Here is a 25,504-nt window from a genome sequence, read left to right on the forward strand (position 1 = left end):
TTCTTACCATATTAGCCACATTTTTCTTTCACGTTCCTGGCCATCCAATTTCATTTTTCAATCCAACATTGAATCAGATTCTGTCAAATTACCTCTATGTTTTCCTTCCACCATGATGCTTGTGTCAAAAGCTCATATCTATATTGAGTCCAGGTGTCTACCCTTTCCATGTTTACAAGGTTTCAACAAAGTGCTGCTAAAGAGAAATCATAAAACTGGGCTGAATGTATCAACTGTTAATCCATGGTTTCCAGCTTATCCCCACTCTTAGCAGATGCTTAAAAAACTACACCACAAGGACTTCCCTGGTGGCGCAGTAGTTAAGAATCCACCTGCCAATGCAGGGGACACAGGTTCGAGCCCTGGTCTGGCAAGATCCCACGTGCCCACATGCTGCAGAGCAACTATGCCCATGCGCCTAGAGCCTGTGCTCCGCAACAAGAGAAGCCACTGCAATGAAAATCCTGTGCACCGCAACGAAGAATAGCCCCTGCTTGCCGCAACTAGAGGATGCCCACGCGCAGCACCGAAGACCCAATGAAGCCAAAAAAAACCCCACTACATCACAGATAAAAGAGAAGCACTGGCAGGTCAATATTGGAACTTGCTATTACTGGATATAAAGCTTACCAACATGATACCTATTTTTCTTACAGTCCTCCTGTCCCTATTGATGATGTGTGTCTGTTGAGAATCTCTCCCCCTACTTTTTGAATACAGTATTGCTTAAAAGCTGTGGAGGTAGCATGGGTTTGAATCTTCACTCTGTTATTTAATATCTGTCTGATTTTAAAGAATGATATCTGTTCAACGTCTCTGCTTTCTCACCTTTAATTAAAGATAAGTGATAAATACCATTGTATTACCACTGTCACTGTTCCTGAAGGTCGCTGACAATTCCTCTTGGTGAAAACAAATACATTTCAAGTATCTTTCTTTTTCCTAATTCTCCCTGTCTTCCCCAGATTAGTTTGACTGCTATGATTGCTTTCCAGGTTAAGAGAAGTTGATCTCTTTCCTAGACAACCTTTGAGCCAATTTCTGGACTGCTGATTAGTACTTTTGGCTACATTGACTTGTGTGGTTTTTTGAGGCAGTTTTAAAACACACTCTCCCTCGAGCCCCGAAGAGCATTTTCTCTGACTTAACATAGCTTATAAACCAAGTTCCCACTTTGGGACAGTTTCAAATAGGTATTTATTCAAACAAAATATAAGTGAACAAAATCCTCTTTCAGAAAATTAGATTTGACAAAGGCAACTGGCAAAATCACTTTCATCTCATCAGATAAGATTATATAGGGAATTTCATTTCTCATAATGAAACGGAGCGGGACCCTACAGTCCTTGTCCCCCATGTCCTCAGCCTGCCTTTTGTCTGTGGAAAAACTTTAGCCAAAGACTAAATTTAATCCAAGAAGTGAGAAAATGCAGAAACAAAGGAAAACAGTCCAACAAGACTAAATAATAATAGTGTAGTCATTAAGCAAAGTCAAGGACCTTTAGTTCCTCCTCAAGGGCTCTAGGTAATATTCTGAGCCATCTTCTGTGAGCGGTCCTATAGATACTGAAAGCCCCACCAGGTGGAAGAAGTTAACTACATGATGACCAGACTGTAGCCATGATGTAAGCCTCCAGAATTCTGAGACCTGGCCTCAAAAACATGGGAACAAACTGACTCTGCAACTGAAGACTAACTGTGCTTAAAACAATCAAGAGGACGCTGATCAGACCACCATGAGGTCCAATTTCAAGGTGACTGTCAGAGCTGCCTGTGCCGTCTCCGCATGTAGCCTCCTCCCTCTGTCTACAAAAGCTCTTGCCCACTGATCGTCAAGGTGGAGAGCTTGCCTTTGGACAGAAGTCTGCCCTCCCCTCCCCCCGCCCCGCCCCCCTCCCCTTGCTGGCTTCCGAAACAAAGCAAACTTGCCTTTCCACCATCCTTGCCTCTTTATTGGCTTCAGAGCGGCGAGCAGCCGGACGCCACTTCCGGTTACAGGTTTTGGCGCCAAACGTGCAGCGGCGGCTGTGCTCTCGCGACCTCTGGCTCCCGGGTTTTCCGAGCAGAGCTGTGGCCGTGAAGATGCGCTGGGATGGCTGCTGGGAGCCAGCTGCTTGTGGCTCGCGGCCCCTGGAGTGGGATTTGGTGAGACGTTCCTAGCAGCTGCCGAAACCATTTGTTTCGAGGATCCTCCCTGCTCGGCACTGGCTGCCAGCTGACACTTTTTCTTCGTGGAACGGAAACACGTGTGTGGACAAGCTGAGGAGCTCCAGGACTGGGTAAGTCCACCGGCGTGCGCCCGGGCTAACTTCTCTTCTGAGCACTAGACGTTCTGATGCGTGTCTGACCGTGAGGACCCTTTGTGAGCCCTGAGTGTCCTATGGGCGTTTTTCCAGTTGGTTCTGGCGTGTGTCTACTGTTGAGGACTGTTTGTGAGCACGGAGTGTCATTTGGGCATGTTGCCAGTTGGTTCTGATGTGTGTCTGACGTCGAGGGCCCTTTGCATTGGCGAAGCATTTGTGTGGGACCTTGTATGGGGCATCCTCTTGGCTGATCTGTGGCAGTTCTGTCTTCTGGTGTGGAGGGCATATTCCATTTGTGTGATTGGTATCTTTGTTGTCTTTGGTAAAATGGAAATTCCGGTTCAATTCATTAGCAAAATTTTAGCTATGAGGTTAAGACTAAAGAAAAAGAAACATTTTTTAAACAATATATGACAACAGTATTTCTACACCATTAACTTATTAGATACAGGGCTCGACTGACAACAATGCTATTTTTAAAATAATACTTGAATCCCTCTTCTCCCTCATTCTATTTCTGTATAATCTTTTAATTTAAAGCTACTTAACGTGAATAGTCTTGGATATCCATTTCAAGATTTCTCAAACTATAGCTTGATCTACCTTCGAAAATTGACTCAATGACTACAAAGTAGAAGTGTTCTAGGGAGGTGAGGGAGGGAAAATAAAAAATAGTAACATTGGGAAGTGCAGACCCTGTACTTTATCTGACACAGGTGTAAATAATCTCCCAATACAGGTGTAAATAATCCCCCAATACTTGCTCATTTACTCCCCAGGCCAATTTCCCTTGTGATGTGCTAAACATAGCTGTTCAGAGGGTCTGGTGACCTCTGGTAAGTACGCCAGCGCTCTCTTCTGATGGGTGCGCCCTGGTTTATAAATATCTTTGTAATGTTTTGCTTCTGAAAAAGATACATCTTTCACATACTATTTAGTGTAACATATAGCACTTAGTAGTTGGAGTAGTTCTAAGGACTTTATAAATATTAACTAATTTAAGCCTCAAAATCAGCCTGGATGGTAAGAACTATTAACTTTTCTTTTCATGCATAAGAAATTGGAACCCAGAAATGTTACTTTCCTCAGGGGCCACACATCACTGGTACTGTCTTCAGAACTGATAGCTAGTGATCTTTTATGCAGCTCTACCCAGGAATCACTAGAGTCACCTTAGAAGACCTGATATACTACATATGAATGATGCTTTGTCATGTGGTATTTCAAGTATAGACTTTAATTTAAATGTCATTGTCTCAGCCTAAACAGATTGTCAAGTGTGGTTCAATCTATATTGACCTCCAGAATGTCATGTTTATAATTAATGATCACCAGAGATACATGCGGCTTTAACTGTGGGTCTCTGCAATCTATAGATAGACTCCTGTCACCCATTCCTAGTTTTCAGTGAGCTAAGTGTTTACTTGAGGATGACATTCCCCTATAACACTTGGTAAAAATGAAGTACAAGTATGAGAAACATAATTATTTAGTCACCCTATCACATACCATCCTATTTTATCAAGTTTAAAACCAAATGAATTGTAGCAGTGAGTGACACCATATGGCAAACATAAATACTATAACAACTAACATAAATACAAGTACTACATAATAAATAAAGTAAGAATATGTAGAAAGTGTCTTGAGCTGTCTATTTATTGTGTCTTCGTATATACTATAGATATGTATCACTTTGATTTCATAAAATGAATTAAAATTAAGTACTTAAAGTTAAGTCATACTTTTGTATTTTAATATGTTGAATTTCAGTTATTGGATTCAACAAATACTTAGCAAGAAATTTTAGGCACTATGCCTAGAACTGAATACATAGGGCTCTCATGGAATTTATATGGGTAGGTGAAGCAGATATTAAACAAAAATGTAAGAGCTAATGCTTATTTACAATAAAGAACAATACAGGGAAGAATTTGTCTGTATTGGTGCTATGGGCAAGTTTGTCAGAAATCTCCCCCGAGTTGAAACATGAATGAGGAGAAGTCATTACCAGGTAGAAGTTTTGCTGGAGAAAGTGTCCCAAGCATAGAAAACATAGTGTAGGAAGGCCCTGAGCCAAGATAACAATTACAAAATGGAAATAAGCATATGGATTTTAAAATGCATTAAATTGAATAAGTACAATGTTAAATTTCTTGACATCAAAATCTCCACAGTTTAGTAATAATTATTCTTTTAAACAAATATAGAAATCTTCACACGTTTTAAAGAAAATTAACAGAAATGTTTAAATTTTCAATATGTAGTCAGCATAGGAGATGAGTTCCTCATTATTAATCAGACTATAAAGGCAAACAATTTCTTGACTGTTAAAAGTAGTTACACTTCCATTGTCAGTGTGATGAAAAAGGAACTCATTTTTCTAGCAGCAAACATTTTTGCTCTCCTCTCCATAAGACTTAGTATGAATTACTTGATACTACAAATGAAAGTGTTCTCACAAACTCCGTGAACACCTGTGCCCAAAGAGATTACCAGTGTTTTATTTTACATTCCCAGCTCTGGCCCTCATTAAGAGGAAGGTGTTTCCGCCAAGATGGGAAACCAAAATAATATTTTTCAGCCTAACCCAGCAGGCAGTGTGAAGTAAAGGAGAATTTGGAAGACTGTTCAGGATAGACTAGAGGTCTAGTTTATTACCAATATAAGCTTTTATCCCTGACATTGCAGACAGATTTAAGAACAGGGATCAAACACCTTGGATTCCATTTTAATTTAGCCTAGATGCCAACCTGACCCAACCTCTACTGAATCCAAAATCTCTTGTGCCCACTTCACATCCTTTTGATGAGCCCTGTGACTCTACTGTTGCCATGGCAGCAAGCTGTGGGTGGAGGGAAACTGATAGAACCTCAGCTTAGCCTCAGTGACACACTCAGCTCACTTCCTGCCAGGGTTCCTCTCTCTCCAGCGGGACTTTTGCCTGCAGGAGTCTGCGCATCCATTCTATCATGGGCAAATCTGAGAAGGCAAGGTAGTTGAAAGGTGACATGAGAACCCACGAATAAGTACCTGCGCTTTCATACCTGGAGTGTGTTCCGTACAGCATCTCAGAAGGTCTCCAGGGAGTCTGAGTGCTAGTTTTCCACAGGGGTTCCCATATTGACAGTGAATCCTTGGATTTATCTCTTTCCTTCCATGACATTCTTCCCTGGCCCCCAAAACTTCTTCCTGGTGTCATCTCTCAAAATAAAGTCCCTGCAAACATGCTTAATATATTACATGAAGTTAGTTAAGGATTAAATAAATCATCATTGGTAATATTATTAATATATCTTAGGGAAATTGTAAATTCTCTGTATATGAGAAATCTGAACTCGATACGGTCTTAAATAGAGAAATGAATAGATATTAATACAAGGTTCTGATTAATGGCAGTCCATTTACTATCATGCACTGTCACAATTTTTCAATGTTTTCAGAAACTTTTAAGATCACATCAGTATTACATGTTACAAATGTAATTTATGATTCCAAATTCCATTTGTTGTTTTGGAATGTATGCTAATGTATGTCAATGATGAATGATAGCTTTACAAGACACTGGGAGTCAGAACTATTAAATGTATTAACAGACAGAAACGTAGAACATGGTGGAGATTTCTCTGTCTGCAATCCTTTGCTTTTTCATCTGTGCGATTTAGCCTGCATGAACCTTTGTTCTGGATCAAGGTTTTAATCCAAGATCCAAAAGTGAATAGTTCTAAAACTAAAAATATAAACCATGTTTCAAGGAAATCTCTGATAGGAATGGGGAAAAAGTACCATGAATAATAAAGCAGGATACTAGCAGAAAAGTGAACAACAAAAATTAAAATAAAGACAAACAAAAACAAATGTCTGGCTAATGCTTATTATCATCTCTCATATCAAGCCTCACAAGAATTCAAAATTGATAGCATGACCTCCTTGGATTTTAGTTACAATATGGTATATATAATAACATTTAAATTCTCTATATAGTAAAAATGTATGATTCTCATTCTAGAGTGTGTGTCTAAGAGCATGCAAATGCTATAATAATTATGTAGTAATTTTTGTAATCATAAGTTTAATGTCTGTCTCTTCAACTAGGTTCTGTTTTGTGAGGTGAACTGTTGTATTGATTTTGCTCACCAGTAAATCTTCAGAATATGTATATCATATAGTAGATATTCAGTAAATGTATGTTTACAGAGGTGATGGGTGTTGCCCTCATAAGTAAATCTTAATAGTTTTATAAATTTTTGATAGAGCAATGATAACCATTGACTATCTTTTTTCTAAATTGATATGCACAAATTAAGGTTCTAGTACTAAGAGTAGGCAAAACCAGGTAAAAACAAGCTCTATTGGATATTGTTTTAAACAGACATTTTTGTTTGTATGTGGTATGTCCTATTAATATTAATATATGGTGTTAATATCAATATTTTAGAGGAAATTTTAAACTTGTTTTCCTCAGTTAAATTTTTAAACTACACACACACACACTTTGGGTTTTCAGTTTGGGGGTTGTGACGTATGGCTTATCAAAAATGAGTATATCACAAAAGTAAATTGAATTTGAAAAAAATTATCAAAGAAATTCTTCTCACATGTAAACTCACATTAATTAGACAAAACTAAGGATATCATTTGTAGATGCCTAGTTATTTGCTTGATTTTTCTACCCAGCTATTATATATATATATATATCTCACACATATATAAGAACAAGAAAAAGATACATGGAAGAAAACTTAGAGATCATAGATATCCGCATATTTTCCAATGCAATTCTCATAGTTACCTCTAGATAAATACTATTTGAATAAATGGAATTCGGTAAAATTGTGATGTACAGGGAAAAATGGATTCTGGATGCAGATTGATCTGGCTTTGAATCCTATTTTTTCTTCTAACTAAAACTTACCTTAGACAAATGACTTTTACCTCTTTAAGCATCAACTGGCTATATGTTAAATGAAAATATTTTCCAAACTATCAAAAATCTAGTGAGGACACCATATGAGTAGGTCATAGCGTGTTCTGGCATATAGCTGGTGCTCCGTAAATACCATTCCTTTAGTGTATCGTGTAGCCACGGTTCTCAGTGTGTCAGGTGGGGGTGCCTCGCCGTGCTTGACGTCATTTTAGAGAACAGTGCAAAACTATTTTCATACTAAGCTGCCTTTTGAATTCTCACCGTTTCTGTCACACATGTACAGAGGAGTTTCTCAGATGCTACATGAGTTGTGAAGACCTCACTGAACTGACTGATAATATAATCTGTATTTGTGTTTGTGTTTTTTGGGTTTTTTAGTTCTAAATATGGGAAATATGGTGTAATGTGTTTTTGTGCTTTTAAAAATATTTTGGCTTTAATTTGAAAGATAGGAAATATGAAGAGGTATAATCTATACAAACATAAGCTCTTTGAGGTTCTCAATAATTTTTAACATTGTAAAGGAGCTGTGAGGCCAGTACTTTGATATCAGCTGTGCTACAGTCTGAAGCATTGTGTCCTGCACATACAGCAATGCAGCTACCAGGAGTAAACACTAAGCATGTGAGTTGGTGTTTCAGAATAGAAAACGGCCTTGTGACCTGATTGTCTGAACTCTACCTTTATTACTTGACTTACTTGCTCTAAAATAGCCTTACTATTACTCACTCAATATTTCTTATTTAGAGAACTATCTGAATTCTTTCAGAAGACCAATGCCTTGATAATCTGATAATCTAGTAGTATTCCTGTTTCCAACATGTCCAATTATGATATCTTGCATTATAGTGAACAGAATTTTATAAAAGCACATGAAGTATATTTCAAGACTTGATGGGTAAATCACTTGTCATTTACTGTTAGATAAATCATAGAGGGAAATATATCACAAGTCTGGAAGCCATCATTCACACTTCTTTTCTCCCTTAACCTGCATAACCAGTGGATCATCGAGTCCTCTTGATTCTGTCTCCTAAATGGCTCTCAAACCTCTCCTTTCCTCTGCATCTCCACTGACACCATTTAGGTTAAGCAACCATTACTCTTCCCTGGATTATCAGAATGGCATCCCACCTGTCCCTCTCAATCCACTGGGGGTAGATTCAGGGAAACTCTTGTCAGGATTTCATTGTAGCAACTGTTTTCTTTGAAATATTGTTTTAAATGTTGTTATCTTGTGCTTTGCTCCATTCACGTGGGCCAAACTCTCAGTGAATCATGGCATTGAAGACGGCTCAGGATAACTTCCTCAGTGGTGCCTAGAAGTTTCCTGATGGCTGAGTGCATCAGCCCAGATCCTTCCAGTTAGTGCATTTCACCAAATTTGCATAGATCTAGTGAAAATGGATCTGTCAGTCTACCCAGCAAAGAAATGATAGGAATATGAAAAGCTGAATTAAGTCTATGACCAGGTGAATTTTGAGGGGCATCAGGGAAGAGAATAGCTGTCATAGAGATAGAAAATCTCAGAGTATTCCAATTCTGAATCCTAATAAATGCAGCTAAAGAAAGATCAGATAAAAACTATTTATTTGCCAGGTATGTCTTGGAACTAAAGTATTTGCATCTTAAATATGACATACTAAATAAAAGGAGGTCTTAAAAATATTTATCAATATCTCCTATCAGTGAGAACTATACTTATAAATATTTATTGTATTTCATATAATAAATGAATATGAATAAAAGCAATATAAGGACTCTACTTCTATATACTAAATAATGTGTAAATTGTAAGCAATCATTTAAAATATGTCACATATTTTCAATAGATACATAATGGAACTGGTTTCAAAGGTGAATTAGTTAGTTATGCAAACAATTATAGTCATGGGTTTATGCACTCAGAAAAATATTGCTTCTGAAGCTTTTATGAATTTCTGAAATACGTGGGTAAATCAGGAAAGTGAAGGTTGTGTATTCAATCATGAACTATTAATAAGGCGCCTGTTATGCACCGTTCATTGTTAATGTCAGGGATAAAACAATTGATTAGACACAGCCTTGCTCTTGCAGGAACTCACTGTTCCTTAACGGACCACCAGACAATAATAATCACTTTTGGAAAGAGTCCCATTAACACAAAATAAAATTCTGACATAAAAAGCCATCCTAACTTTTGGGATATGCACTCTCCAGGTTTAGTGGCATTGCTGGCAAGATCTCAGTAATGTGGAGACCTGTTCAGAGTAAAATCTCATTTTGAACCCAGTGGAATTTCCAGTATGGATGACTTTTTAAACCAAATATTTCTGAAAATAAAACTTCAAATCTAAAAGAGGATAATTGGGTCATATGTTTTGGCAAAATGAGAACAAAGTGGTTAGTTCAAGGTTTGAGTCTAGGTATTTCCTCCTAGGACTGATTCTCAGTAAATATGCATAATTTAGGCCTATATGTAACACTCCAAAATACAAACAGCTATGGCAACACATCTAAATTAAGTAAAATATGTAACATATTAATTGATAAAAAAGGCTCCTGTTTAAATTTTAGATTGCTTATAAAAGCAGGGAACTCTTTTTTTTTAAATCTATAATTCTTCAATTCCAAGGAGTCCTAAGATCTCTTAATGAAACTCTATACTTATAATGTTCTTAAAATTCTTTACTCCTTGGTAACTGGGCAGAAAATATCCTATTTGATTCTATTTGAACAGAAGTGAGTATAACAAATGAGAGGCAACAAAATCATAAAAATATCTAATGATGCTGAATTACTGTTATGTAGCACAAAGGTTATCTAGTTCTTTAATGATATCTGTTCTATTTTAATCAAATCATCAGTCATGTATCTAAGTAGATCATCCATGTGAACTGAAAAAATAAAATAGAATTAAAGCTTTACCTTGAACATATCAGATAATGCCATAATGATTTGCAGCAATACGTAATATAATAAAATTCCTATAGAAAGATACACCAAAATATTATATGTTGATGTCTTGATGTTAACCAAAAATGCTTTTGTTCTGTAAAATCATAGCGGATTACTTTTTCCATCATAAGCATTATTTTTATCCTACCTCTTAAAATACAGACCACATCTTCAGGGAATAAACAATGAAGAGGTTTATTGGTAGTAAGACTGCTCATGTTAGTGTTGATTAAAGCCCCAAGAAAACTTGAAGGAAGAGAGATGGGTACAACTGCAGTTACCATTTTTTTAAATCACGGATCCCATATTTTTTTTATTGTATTTCTTTTTTGCATAATTAGGTCTCATCCTGCAACAAATGCAGAGAGAGTTAAAAAATAGATCCTAAAGAACAAGCAGACCAATGGAGGGAAATTTTCATGCTGTTTCCATCACACTGATGCTCTTCTTTCCAAAATTCTATTTTATTGTATTTCTTCTTTCAGTCCCTGTCACTCTGTCTGCCATGCTGTGTCGAGAAAATAGCCATAACTGATACTGAAAAATTTGAAGAAATTTCTTCAGCCTTAGTGAAGAACGAAGAATCATACATCTCAGAAAACAAGTCATAAACAAATAAACAAAAATTTGGCATGTCGGTCCCTTAATTGCTGCTCCCAAGTTCTCATTAATAGGGTCACAGTTTATCTGCTGCACCTGAAATGTCAACAATTAATGTTTCCTTTCAGGTTAGTAATGTAAATATAGACAGTAACTATTAAGATACATAAAATCCAGATGGGGAAACTACATTAACATAGCATTTGTTATTAACTTAATTGAGGGTTTTTTGAGAATTGTATTTGCTGTCCCTGAAGGATAAACAGGTAGACAGGAGAATGATGACACTGGGCTTTCAGGCAGGTGTGGATAAAGCTGTTAGATATCATTTAGCTAAGAATGAGATTCTAGGAAGGCAAGGGGATCATGGGGGAGGGGCACTTAGAGACCCCAGAAGATGAAAACAGTGTCTAGACAGATGTTATCTACACAATCCTTTTGCCAAGAGCTAACTACAACCTCAGAAAGGCCCAACAGTCTAACTAACAAGCAACATTATACATAATTTAAAAGCCTCTAACTGCCCAGGAAGGCTCTACATTTTATCTCTTAGTATTTGTATGTTGAAAGCTATACAAATCAGATATAGTATTAGCTACCATTGCTAAGGTTATTCATAATTTTATAATCTTTTCAGTATAATATTACAACATGTTATCTATAAAGATCTTCCAAAAATCCTAATTAATTCTGTTATTGTATACTTTAAAACCATCAACATATTCTTATTAAAGACAGCAAAAAATCTAAATACTTACTATGAGGTCTGATACTTTCCAAGATCTGGCCTTTGCCCATATGTTTAATGTTTACACAGTGCTTTCCACGTAGCTTTCACTCTAATCATCTATACCCATGATCATCAAATTCCTTATCCAACATATGGCAATTTGTTTCACCGCTTAAGAATTATGTCAAGGTGTTACTTCTTCCTCTAATCTCTCCCTGATTTTGCTGCCTGGAAAATACCTTATGTTCTTTATTGTTAGCAGGTCGTTTTTGCTGTAAATCCTCTCCTGACCCTGATGTATAGAGACTGATCATTGCCTTTAAATAATGCTCTCCCCACCCTGAACGTCTATCATGATGCCTACCATATTCATTTTCATTTAATTGCTTAAATGTTTGTTTCTCCTTCCTACACTGCAGTTAAGGCAGGGATAATATCAAGTTCTGCTGTGTGAGCCCACTCTATGACACTGTGTTCGGTAGAAATGAAGTCCTCAAAAACCATTGGATGAACTGAAGATTATAAGTAAAACAATAAGCAGGTTGCCAATAGAACTGTGAGTGGTCGAGAGCTGCAGCTTTGGGTTCAGAAATACGAGTTCAGGCATGTGTGCCCTGGAAAGTTGTACACTCTTTCAAGCATGTGTCATGGAGGTCATGACATAATGTCTGCAAAATGGTTGGCAGGGAAATTAGTATAGAGTGAGCATTGAGTAATATATGTATCATCATAACATGTCAGGAATTAACAGTTTTAATTATCTGCAATAAATAAAGTAGATTTGCCAAAATTGTAACCAAGGATTGGAAACGTATGAGCTTTTTAAGGTTCTTGATGCACATTGCAAAGAGCAATTGTCTGACAGCTGTATTGGATATTGCTGCCACAGCTACTGCTAAGAGGCAGGGATGAATTGCCCTAACCTTAAGCCACTTACTCAAAACTCAGAGCCCTGGGAGACAGCGTGTATAGGGCAGAATTGTGGTCCCATGCTCACCACTCACTTTACTAGAAATCTTGGAGAGGAAGAATGGTGTTCCCGTGATTCCATACAGGAAGGCAAGCAAGTGAGATTAATGTTCCCCAAATACCACCAAAATCAGAGAGAAAAATTTCCTCCAAATGAAACTTGATACTTTTGTGAGCTGTGAATGCATGCTAGACAACACACAAAGGCAATACCTACTATATTGACTACACAGTGAAATTAATCTAGTGGAGAGTTTTTTATCCTGTGATTTCAAAATACAATAAACTATTATATCAGATTTTTAATCAGTTTTGTTCATATCCATTTTTGATGACACTCATTTATTGACAATGTAAGAAATTTTAATAGTAATATTCTGCACTTATTCACAAAATTCTTTAGTAGAATGTATGCATGACATTTTTAAAATTTAAAAAAAATCTAGGAAGCAAATGAGGATTTTTGGAGGTAAAATTCTGTGGGATGATTGGTAATCAATCTGAATTTCTTAATGTGGCCCATCAAAACAAATAAATAGCTAAAGATTATAGTTATAGTTTTATGTGGCTAATGTAACTATGTATTTTAATTGAAATAAGGAACTGTGTATTTCAAAGAATAAACTCAGTCTGACATTCAAGGAACCATTAAAGCCTCAGGCTTTTCCTGAAATGATAGGCCTTTCCACTAGTAAGAGAATGTTAATCAAGGGAATGGAAATGGCAACAGAAATGACATTTCATGTATTAGAAAGTTTCCTCTGGACGCTATCAAATAAATGAAAGTAGAAAAGGATGATGTGATTCCAGTCATTCAACTAATCTCAGATATCAGATGGTGTCTTAACAACATATTTATTTTACCATCAAACATTTCCTAAAATTTCTTTTCCTTTTATTATTTTTTATTGGAGTATAATTGTTTCCCAATGTTGTATTAGTTTCTGCTGTACAATGAAGTGAATCAGCTATATGTATACATATATCTCCATATTCCCTCCCTGTTGGACCTCCCACCCCCCCCCACAATCCCACCCATCTAGGTCGTCACAAAGCACCGAGCTGAGCTCCCAGTTCTATACTGCAGGTTCCCACTTAACAATCTGTTTTACACATGGTAGTGTATTTATGTCAAACCTCATCTCCCAATTCATCCCACCCTCCTTTTCCCCCACCATGTCCACATGTCCATTCTCTACATCTGCATCTCTATTCCTGCCCTGGAGGTAGGTTGATCTGTACTATTTTTCTAGATTTCTCATGTAAGTGTTAATATACGATATTTGTTTTTCTCTTTCTAACTTACTTCACTCTGTATGACAGACTCTAGGTCCATCCACATCTCTACAAGTGATCCAATTTCATTCTTTTTTATGGCTGAGTAGTATTCCATTGTATATAAAATTTATTTTTCTTAGGGTAGAGCTATGTCTTAGATTTTTTCCCCCAACATCATCAAATATCCAACAAGAGGAGATTTGCTAATAATTTATTCAAAAACTGCAAATCATTCAAAAACTGAAATATCATTGATATATGTTTATAAACTATTGAATTACATGGGCATATGCTAATATTTAAAATAAATATTTAAAATAAATATTACACAATAATATCAATAGTATAATCCAAGTGTGTGTGAGTACTGTATATTTAGGTGTATATTTAGGATTTACAGGTGTTTAAGTGTTCACAGTAACCTGAAACATCATGAATTGTGTCATGGCGGAATAAAACTGAACTTTATTTAAAAAGACAAATTTCATAACTCAGTTAACACATATTATTAAATTTTATAGTGTGATTTTCCATGCTTGTTTAAACCATGAAAAATATACACAAGTTTGTATTAGATAGCCTTTTGTAACATTGGACCTCTTGAAAGCACTGCTACAAATGAAGTGTTTTGACTAGAAATTGTTCTCATGCTGCTTAAACAAAATAAATTTTAGGCATATTCTTTTGAACCATTTCCTTAGGCAGATCCCTTGAGGGGTTATTAGCCAAAACTTTGTATATAGGTTTATTTTTCTCTGTCAAAACAATCACTAACACCTTAGAGAATTAAAGTAAGGCAATTTAAATAGAATTATCTTACTGAATTCCATCTCGAATTTTAAAGAAATTTCAGATTTAAGAATGCTAAACCTAAATTAAAAGTACTGCAGGTTTGCAGAATATTGTAAAATGATACCATTAATGTAAACCCCTTTCTGCAGTTATTATTTTCCATTCAGCACTTTTTAAAAAAAGTTAGCTTAGATATAATTTACAGCGCTCAAAGCACACACAGCTCCAAAGGCACATATTCTTCAAGACGAGTAGATTTTGTTATTTAAATAAGTTCTGTATTTTTTCATCCTCTCTCTTTCACTGAATTATTTTAAATGTCTGAAATGTGAGTTTAGATCTCAGCTTGTTCATGTGACATCTAAAAATATTATTTAATACATAATCAGTTTTCTCTTTCTAAAATGGGGATTAATAATGGAACCTCGCCTCAAAAGGTTTTGAGGGACTAAGTTAGTTAAATACAGGTAAAACAGTTTATCACACAAGCCTAATCACTACTTGGATCCAGTAAATAAACTGGCTATTATTATTGATGTCATCATCACAATCATCATTGTTATTTAGGTCATCCTCTATGATTACTTAATGATGCTATGACTCATCTGTTAATATTGAGCTTTAAATAAAGTATATTTGGTTTCTTTTTTTATAGTAAACTGTCAAAAATATTATTCAATGTTAATTACCTTTCCTGCAATAGAGAACATTTTCTAGATATTAAAGGAAAAGTATACATATTTACACCCATAACAGTAAAATATGAGCTGCTATTTAAAAAAATCTGGATAGTCTTTATTCTTTATTTTCTGCAACTAAAAGAGGGGGAAAATGCTCTTTACTTTGGAAACACGTATTTCTCTAGTCCTTCACAAAGGAAGGTACAATTATTTAAAAGTTAATTTTCATGAGACAAAAAGTAAAATTAGAGATGGCCACATCATTACTGTTGACAAGAGAAAGCTCATAAACATAACATTTAGTTCAGTGTAATGAAATTGGAAGGGATCATTTCTTTAGAACTGAAAAAAGTCACTGAGATGTACCCAAAAGATAGAACACTTCCCTTAAGTCTATTTGTTTATAAGAAGAGATTATACGGTGACCTTTTCTTTAGCTGCCTTGGTTTCTCCATTTTTAATCATTCTGCAAGATTTGATAGGAATCCTTGCTGACACTTTGCTCCTCAGGGGGCAATTAAGAGAGTAGTGAATTCACTGGAAATGGAAAATCACTTTACCTTACTACCAAAAATGACAGGAGAGAAACCAACATACTGGGACTGCTAAAGCATTCTCCCGATGTTAGTAACACAAGAATCCATACAGCTGTGCTTAAGAGAAATTACATATCCAAAAGGAAATTATAAAATACACATCACAGATAGATCAGTTACAATTAATGCTATCTTACACATCACTTAGAGCTATAGTCCTACACTTAGTTTGCACATTTGTACAAATAAATTTGTTCTTAGCAAATCTCCTATTTTGGTTTTTGTCTATCTTGCTCTTTATATTTTGTATTTCCAAATTATATTACTTGGCTGAGAATTTTATTTTTTAGTGCCAAAAGAGAAAAGGGAACATCAGCATTATTTTTTTTCCAAAGTGAATGAATTTAAACTAAACGATTATATTATTTGAGAAATATCTGTATATATTTTAGGAAAAAATACTCAGAGTAAAATGTAATATGAAAGGTGTATTATTCAGTGCATGCACCACAAGCTGCTGTAACAAACACCCCCCAAAGTTTAGCAGCTTAAAACAGCAAAGGTTTATTTTTCCTCTCTTACCAGTATCAGTGAAGGATAAATGGGCCTCTCTTCTACTCTGTGGTTTCATTGCCCCTTAGAGCCCCTGATTTTTCCACTAGAAACTCTGAATGAGAGAGAGAGAGAAAGAGAGGATGATTTCACAATGAGAAATTTTAGAGGTCAGACCTGGTTGATGCACATGGCCTTTCTCCTTCTATTTCACTATCCAGAAATCAGATCTATAGTTCCACGTGATTATCACATGGTCTTGACATTGTCCCCAAGAAAGAGATTATCGGTGGCCATTAGCATTCTCTGTAAGAATGTTTCCTTTGAAAAATGTTTTAATAGGTTTCAGCTTGAGTTATGCATCTTCTTTGAAGAAAATATTTATTATTTAAAAGCATGGTCACTGTAGCAACCTCTTTCTTAACTAAGATATTAAGGACAAAAATGAAATAAAATTCTATTTATAAATATATATATATAATGAAATTTCCATCACAGGTGTAGACCTTCTCTTTGCATTGACTTGTATATCCAAGTGCCTCTCGGCATACTCACTTGCATGTCCACTCTCATTAATGGACCGTCCCTTCTGGTGGATGTTTGACTCTACTCGTTCCTTAAAACTCTACTTCTCTCACAATAACTTGCCAGCATTAACTTCAAACTATAACCACAAGCTGGCCATTGTCACTGATATCTTTCTGGCCCAATCCACTGTTACCTCTTTACTAGCTGGTGACTGTTCTCTTCTACGCTTGGCTATTGCATTTTATTCACAAAGCAGCCAAAGAGGTGAAGTAAAGAAAAAACCAAAACAAAAACAGAACAAACTTATATCCCTTAATTGGGTCTACACAACCCTGTTGATCTGCCTCACACAGTTTTGTGCTGAATTCTGACTTTATCTCCTATTCTTCTCTCTGAATCTCACCCTGCTCCATGCACTGGCCTCCAGGCTGTGCCTCTGTTCTTTCTGTAGATTGTCTGTCTGTTCACTCCCTCATCCCTTCAGGCCTTTGCTCAGGTGCTGCTCACTGAGGCCTTCTTGGACTCATCGACTTAATATTCAAAATCACCACCTGCAACTCCTGGCATGACTCAGCCTCATTCTCTTTTCCTTTTTCTGTAGAGCTCTTACCACTAAGTTACCACCACTACTACTTTGAAGTACAGCAAGTCCCCTACGTACGAACAAGTTCTGTTCTGAGAGCACGTTCATAAGTCCAACAAAGTTAGCCTAGGTACCCAACTAACACAATCGGCTATATAGTACTGAACTGTAATAGGTTTATAATACTTTTCACACAAGTAATACATAAAAAACAAACAAACACAAAAATAAAACATTTTTAATCTTACAATACAGTACCTTGAAAAGTACAGTAGTACAGTACTTTTATGAAATTTCATAGTACATAGTACAGTACAACAGCTGGCATACAGGGGCTGGCATCGAGTGAACCAGGCAAGAAGAGTTACTGACTGGATGAGGGAAAGGAGGTGGGAGATGGTAGAGCTGAAGGATCATCAGCAGTAGGAGATGGAGGGCAAGCTGTAGTCACTCATGCCTGACATTGATGGCACAGGTTCTGGATTCAATTGCTGGATTCAATTCTGTCTACCCACTTGAAAAAAGAATCCAGTGATGTCTGGGTAGTAGCTCTTTTTTTCTCCTCGTAGATGACACGTTAGCAGTGGATACATTCTGAATGGCTGCTGCAACCTTGGTGTACTGTTCTACTCTCGGGTTCTGTGCCTCAAAAGCTAACAGTATCTCCTCAAATAAAGAAAATCCCCTTGCCTTTTCCTGCGTCGTGAATCTCTTCGGTTCTTCAGTTACTGCTTCTTCCTCTTGTCTCTCTTCGTCCTTTCTCTCGGCCTCCAGTTCCATCAGGTCTTCGTTAGTAAGCTACACAAAAGCACAACCACTTGTAGAGGATGCACCCATGTGACAATGTACACCAGTCACGTGAACTAACTTATGTGATTGGACATGAGAATGCACATTTGCATCTTTGAAAGTTCGCAACTGGAAGGTTTGTGTGTAGGGGGCTTACTGTACTATTTACAGTGACTTTCAGTCTTCCCCATAAGAAGATGATATATCCCTGCTTATCCCCTGGTACTTCACTAAGTCTCTGTAAGATATGAGTACACTTCCCTGCCTACAGTTTGGCTTCATGCTCTCTCTCCCTAGTCCAGTGTGGTTAAAGAAAAGGACTTACACACCATATACGGTACAAGTAGAAGCTATAAGAGCAGTCTTATAGTTCCACCATTATCATTTTTCTCTGCCCTGAGAACCCTCTGTTTCAAAGAGGGAAAGCCCTCTTAACCTAACATGGGAGCAAGGAAATATAATTTTGTTAATATCAGCCACTGAGATTTCTTCTTCTTTTTTTCTTTTCTGTTTTTGATTTTTTTGCTCATTTGTTTGTTATTGTTCTTCCTTAAATATAATCTGCCAAAGCAAAGCAGGCTAATATATTTTAAACAACCTCTGTTTTAATCACTTTTTAAATTGCCTGTCTCTCTGCACTAGAATGTATTTCTCATGATAGCTGTAATTGTGTATATCTTATACTCTGATTTATCCCTACTACCTAGAGAGTGGCTATTATAAAGTGGGCTGTACCTCGATAAATACCTGTTGAAGGAATAAATATTGAGGGTAGAGGAGGAACCTACAGCAGGTTACAAACTGGCTTAAAATTAATCTGAGTCCAAGTTTACTAAACAATACAGTTAAAATTGTATGTACTATTTGTTTTTAAAGAGTAGGATACTTTACCCCCTGCCCCAAATTATTAGTAAAACAGCAATTATGTAGAATAGAGAGAAGGAGATGGAGTCTTTCCCACTTATTAGCCTGAAGTTCTGTTGAGAGGAGACATCCTTTAGGATATCTCTAGATACTCAACAACCTACTAAAATCCCTTTGGATTATGACTTCTATGATACTATAATACTCTGCCATTACAGAAAACTGTTATACTTTTATTGCCAAGCAATGTTGTAGAAATCCAGTTATTATTTCTAAATTGCTGAAGTGAAGAAGAATTCTTTCAGGAATCTTGCTGTCTGATGAGAAGAATTATCTTCTTACAATTGTATGAAAGTTACTGATATACCCAAATATTCTCTACAGAATTCAAGAATATGGTAATTCATCCTCTGAACTCTTCATCTTATAATGTAATTTCAGTGTTGTATGAGATGAGAAAAGCAGCATCCTATGAATTCTGCTATAAATATTGCTTAAAGGTGTGATCTATTTTAATATATGTTTTAAATACATGAAGAGGGGAGAATTCACTCTCTGTGGACTCTAGGACGTGGTAATCACACTAAACCACCCTCTCTGAGTACATTTCTTTCTGAGGATATACATAAGTTCGACCTTCTGAGGTTGTGATTCAAAAGATTAGAACATAGATGTCTCATAGAAATACATTTAAATAAATACTAATGGTCAATATCAAAAAAAAATCACCAGTAATGCATCTAGTTTTGGAAGCTACATCAGAAAACCTAATACCCCTGAGGAACTTGTGAGATCAGAATGGGATATGGGTTTGAATGCTGCCTGGAAGGTCCTTCAGAAAAGCAGTCTCAGCACAGCCTAAGTCGTTCTTTCCTCAAGCAAGTGGTAGGAACAGGTCAGAGGGAACCGAGACTCAGCAGAATGAACAGAGGAGCCGTTCTCACTTTCTGTAATTAAATTGGTGGTAAATTAATTGAGTGATATATTTTCTGCTCCTCGCACATGAATTTGAGCTAATTAAGACTCTGGGACTTCCCTGGTGGCACGGTGGTTAAGAATCTCCCTGCCAATGTAGGGGATGTGGGTTCGATCCCTGGTCTGGGAAGATTCCACATACCACAGAGCAACTAAGCCCGTGTGCCACAACTACGGAACCCATGTGCCACAACTACTGAAGCCTAGAGGCCATGTTCCGCAACAAGAGAAGCTACTGCAATGGAGAAGCCTGCACACTGCAATGAAGAGTAGCCCCCCGCTCGCCGCAACTAGAAAAAGCCTGCGCACAGCAACGAAGACCCAACGCAGAAAAAAATAAACAAATAAATAAAAAATAAAAAAATAAAAAAATAAAAAATAAATGGCATCCCCCCAAAAAAGGTTATTCTTTAAAAAACAAAAAAGACTATGTACCATCCTGTTGAGTACTGTATCCTCAATTTCTAAAACAAAATTTATAATATAGTAGTTATTCAATAAATTCTTATTGAGGAGATGCATGAATTGAATTGGTTAGTTGAAGAGCCTCATGGAAGGTTGAATTAGCAGTGAATAAGTCTACTTATGAATAGTCTCAAAAATACACTGCACACTCAAATTTTTGGAAAAATACCATAAAATTAAAGGGATATGGTTAAATTTCTTTCTTAACAGTTTCAGAATTGTTTTGTAGAGACAGTATCTTCTTTTTCTTCTAAAAGAGAACTAAAGGAATATTAGTATATATGTATATATAATGTACATAATGTACATTATATAAAATGTACATTATACATGTATATGTATATTAAATGGCTCAGTTTGGAGGTATATTTGGGAAACCACCTTAAAAATAATATACATGGGGCTTCCCTGGTGGCGCAGTGGTTGCGAGTCCGCCTGCCGATGCGGGGGATGCAGGTTCGTGCCCCAGTCTGGGAGGATCCCGCGTGCCTCGGAGCGGCTGGGCCCGTGAGCCATGGCCGCTGAGCCTGCGCGTCCGGAGCCTGTGCTCTGCAAAGGGAGAGGCCACAGCAGTGAGAAGCCCACATACCGCAAAAATAATAATAATAATAATAATAATATACATGATTAAAGAGTTAAAGTAAATTATTTGATAGTTAAAAGGAGAAGCTAAAAGATAGTTAAACCACTGAAGTTAAAAAAATGCCAAAGTTTGGATTTCCCTGGTGGCGCAGTGGTTGAGAATCCACCTGCCAGTGCAGGGGACACGGGCTCGATCCCTGGTCCAGGAAGATCGCACATGCCACGGAGCAACTAAGCCAGTGCGCCACAACTAGTGAGCCTGCTCTCTAGAGCCCACGAGCCCCAACTACTGAGCCTGCATGCCACAGCTACTGAAGCCCGTGTGCCTAGAGCCCGTGCTCCACAATGGGAGAGGCCACCGTGGTGAGAAGCCTGTGCACCATGGTGAGGAGTAGCCCCTGCTCACCACAGCTGGAGGAAGCCTGCTTGTAGCAGTGAAGACCCAATGCAGCCCCCCAAAGTAAATAAATAAATAAGTAAATAAACAAATTTATTTAAAAAAATGCCAATGTTTATACAAGGGTATATACGTGCAAAATTAAAAATTCAATTGTAAAAATAGATTAAATACAGAAGCACATTTTTTTATAACTATGGAATTTATTAGGCAGTAGACTGAGCTCTTGAGGGAATGGATGTCGATTTTGTACACTGAATCATTTAAAAACGGAGCAAATTGAACACTTAAGGATACCCTAAAGGGACTAGTCCTTTATTAGGAATAGGATTGAATAGATGAACTAATATAGTTTCCATTCATAATTTTACTTTTCAATCCTTGACTAAAAAAGTATACAAAGCTAATAGTCTCTTGATAGCTACCTGAGTAGTTAGAATATATTAAATAACAAAATTGATGTTGCTAACTTTCTCCAACACAGAAAACAGGAGCAGTATAATTAAAGACAGAAAAAAAAAAGTCTTAAAAGCAAGCTGAGAGAAAAAGAGACAATACATATAGAGAAATAAAGGTATGAATTAGAGTAAGTATCGCATCAAAAACAAGACAAGGGAGTGACATGATGAATATACTGAAACAAATCAAAACAAATCAAATCAAAACAAAACAAATGTCAGCCCAGAATTCTATACTAAGCACCAGATATATCAAAAATAGAGAATAAGTTTAAATAATTATTTATGATTTTCATTATGCACACGTTACATCATTTGTAGTGTCCCAGAGTCCTTGGATATTCTGTTATCTTTTGTTCAGTCTTTGTCATCTTTCCTCTTTGATTTTCAAGGATTCTATTGATACATCTTCTAGTTCAGAGATTTTTCCCTCAGGTGTGTCCAGTCTACTAATAAGCCCATCAAAGGTGTTCTTCATTTCTGTTACAGTGCTTTTTTCCTCTAGATTTTTTTTGGTTCTTGTTGGTTCTAGGATTTCCATCTCTCTGCTTACCTTGCCCATCTGTTCTTGCATGCTGTCTACTTTATCCATTAGGGTCATGAGCATATGAATTGTAAGTGTTTTAAATTCCCAGGTTGATAATTCCAACATTCCTGCTGTGTCTGGTTCTGATGCTTGCTCTCTCTTTAAACTGTGTTTTTTGCCTTTTGGTATGCCTTCTAATTTTTTTTTTTTTGATAGCCAAATATGACACACTGAGTAAAAGAAATTGCTGTAAATCGGCCTTTAATAACTAGTAACGTGGTGGTTAGGTGGTGGGAGAGGTGTTCTATTGTCCTGTGATTAGGTCTTGGTCTTTACTGAGCACGTGCCTCTGGAACTGGACTTCACAAGTGTTTTGTAGTATTTCTTTCTCTCCCCTTGGGTGGGACAGCATGGTTAGAGCTGCTGGAGTTGGGTTTCCCTTCTGCTAGGTCAGTTAGGCTCTGATAACACCCCAGCAGGTGAGGCTCCGGCTAACTAGTTCCCCCTGAGAGCAAGTCTGGTTAAGAACAGAGAGCTCTGGGGTATTTCAAGACGTTTCTTTTTTCCCCCTCGCTGTGGAAGCGCAAGGGGATTTTTCTCAGATGTTCACTTAGCAACCTGGTGGAACTGCTAGAGGTAAATCTCACTACCTTGTGTGGACCCTCTTCGCCCACTGTTTAGGAAAACCCTGGAGTTTTTTGACTCTCAGACTTGTCCACACTGAGCCTCCAGCAATTCATCAGTTACAGGGCTGGTTTCCCACCCAGAACTGGATCCCAAATTGGATTTAGCTCCAGAGACTCTGCACAGCTCCCTGCATTTGCCTGTCTGTCTCTCTAATCTCAGGGGCAGCAGAGGTTTCCCCTGCGTTCTTCCCTTTCATATGCATTCAAAAGTGTGTTCATTTTTCAGTCTGTTCAGCTTTTAACTTGTTGTTTGGATGAAGTGGCAACTTTCCGTGTTCTTTCTTTTACGGAACCGGAAACCAGCAGTCTCCTCCTATTGGTGTTTCTCCATGAGTAACTTTCCTTTCCTCTCCCCAAATCAGTCACAGCTAGCTCCCCTTCTTGGCCAGAAAACTAAACTGCAGTATCTTCCTCACGTCAACAAGAATTAGAGAGGAGAGGCGCTTCCCTCAAATATCATTTTCCTTAGTCAAATTAAAGCCTTTTTGTTTTTTTTTTACTAGAATGTATTTCAATGTATTTTTTTACTAGAATGTATTTTTTTTACTAGAAGGTATTTCGTATTTCTTGAGGAAATACGAAAAGTTAAAAACATTCAATAACAAAGCTGCAACTACGCTACAGACAAAAATATAGTTGGTATCTGTAAGCGTATATAATTTTATAAATAAGCTCCAGTAATACTTCTAAAATTTATAATCAGTACAAGAAATTGAGGATCTTAGTAAGGTTTGTGTTGAACTTTACTGATAAAAGTTTTGCATGTGTTAACTTTTTTGACCTTCGCAATAATCCTGTAATGTTTTTGTTATTATTATTCCTGCATTACAGGTCATGCAACTGGGACTCAGAAATAATATATGCTTTGTCTTTGAGTTCTTAGACAATTCAGGTTTAAAATGAATTTTGAACCCAGTTTTTTATACTATTTTTTAAACTTCACAATCACTCCACTCAGAACTCTTCTAAGTTGGTGAAAAATAACTGAGGCTTATTTCTGTAAGTGTATGAAATTCCTCACTTGGCAGAAACATTGTCCTTGACCTAACAGCTGAGAGGTTGAATAATCAATAACAAATCCCTGACCTTAACAGTAAATATAATCTGAGTGCAATGCAAATTTCAATTTGCTGTTTATAGAAAGCCTGATGTATGATATAAAACTTCTTCCAAAGAGCCTTGTTAACTGAGTTGTGTGATAAAATATGATATTCATCACAGACTTCCGACATGTCATGCTTTTAATTTCCCAGTGATCTGTACTCTTCAACACTTGTCCTCAATTAATAAGAGTTTCTTTAATAAGAGTTTCTTTCCAGTGACAGCCAGTAACTCCACCTGCAGGCATTAAGGTGTTTGCCTCTCTTTGAAAACTATTGATCTAATATGCTTCAATTCTGCCAACAACTTTTCCCTTATGGCTACCCTAAAAATAAAGCAATACTGACTGGACACTAACGTGCGATTCTATTTTCAGTGAGTGGCTTTGTACTGTTTTGTTGATTGATTTAACTGAGTACAAAATGTAAGCCTATTTGTACTTTGAAGAGATGGAGAGGGGGGTTTCACAAACCCATCGAGGGACCACCCTGGGGTCCTTGGAAAGATATACAGAGAGGAAAAGAAGTTTCCTTTTTTCAACTGTGTATCAATATAGAGATGCTTGCCCTTAAAAACTGCTGCTGTTCAAATTCAGCATGGCATTGTGGCGGATAGCTCCTTGCCAGCTGTAAGACCACACAAGTATGAAAGAGTAAAAGGGGTTTTCTGTTTGTTTTCACTGTGAAAAATTTTCCAGCATAGTTCTGATAATATACAGTAGAGAATATTTTTTCTTGTTTTTCATTAAGAGTCATAGGCTACTACTTCCTCAATTTGAACAAAAGAATTAAACAGATATATGCTTATTCCTCTCACCAAGTTGGCCTTATAGCTATTTATCATTAAAAAAAGAGTATGAAATGGACTTGATGACATGAGCATTGAATAACATTGTTATTCAATGATAACTCCTTTTCCCCCAACCACTGTCCACACTCAGGATACAGAGAAAAAAACACAATTCTTCTCATTATCTCAGACTATCAGTTTGGCTGTGGACTAGTCCAGTTAGAGTATGGGCCCTCACCCCACAGTCCAAGATAATTAGGAAATTATTCCTACCAAGTGAACATATTGTTCTACCTTAAAGGATGTCTAGTGGATAAAGATCTCTTTAAGTTGCCCATCATGTGGAAATCACTGGAAAAATTATCTTAAACATATATTTCTGTTAATAAACACAACTTCTATAGTGAGTGATTTGGTGTCTAGTTTTGAATCTATTACAAATTCAGTGTAGTTTTTG

This window comes from Hyperoodon ampullatus (assembly GCF_949752795.1).
Source record: "Hyperoodon ampullatus genome assembly, chromosome: 13".
Classification (NCBI taxonomy): domain Eukaryota; kingdom Metazoa; phylum Chordata; class Mammalia; order Artiodactyla; family Ziphiidae; genus Hyperoodon; species Hyperoodon ampullatus.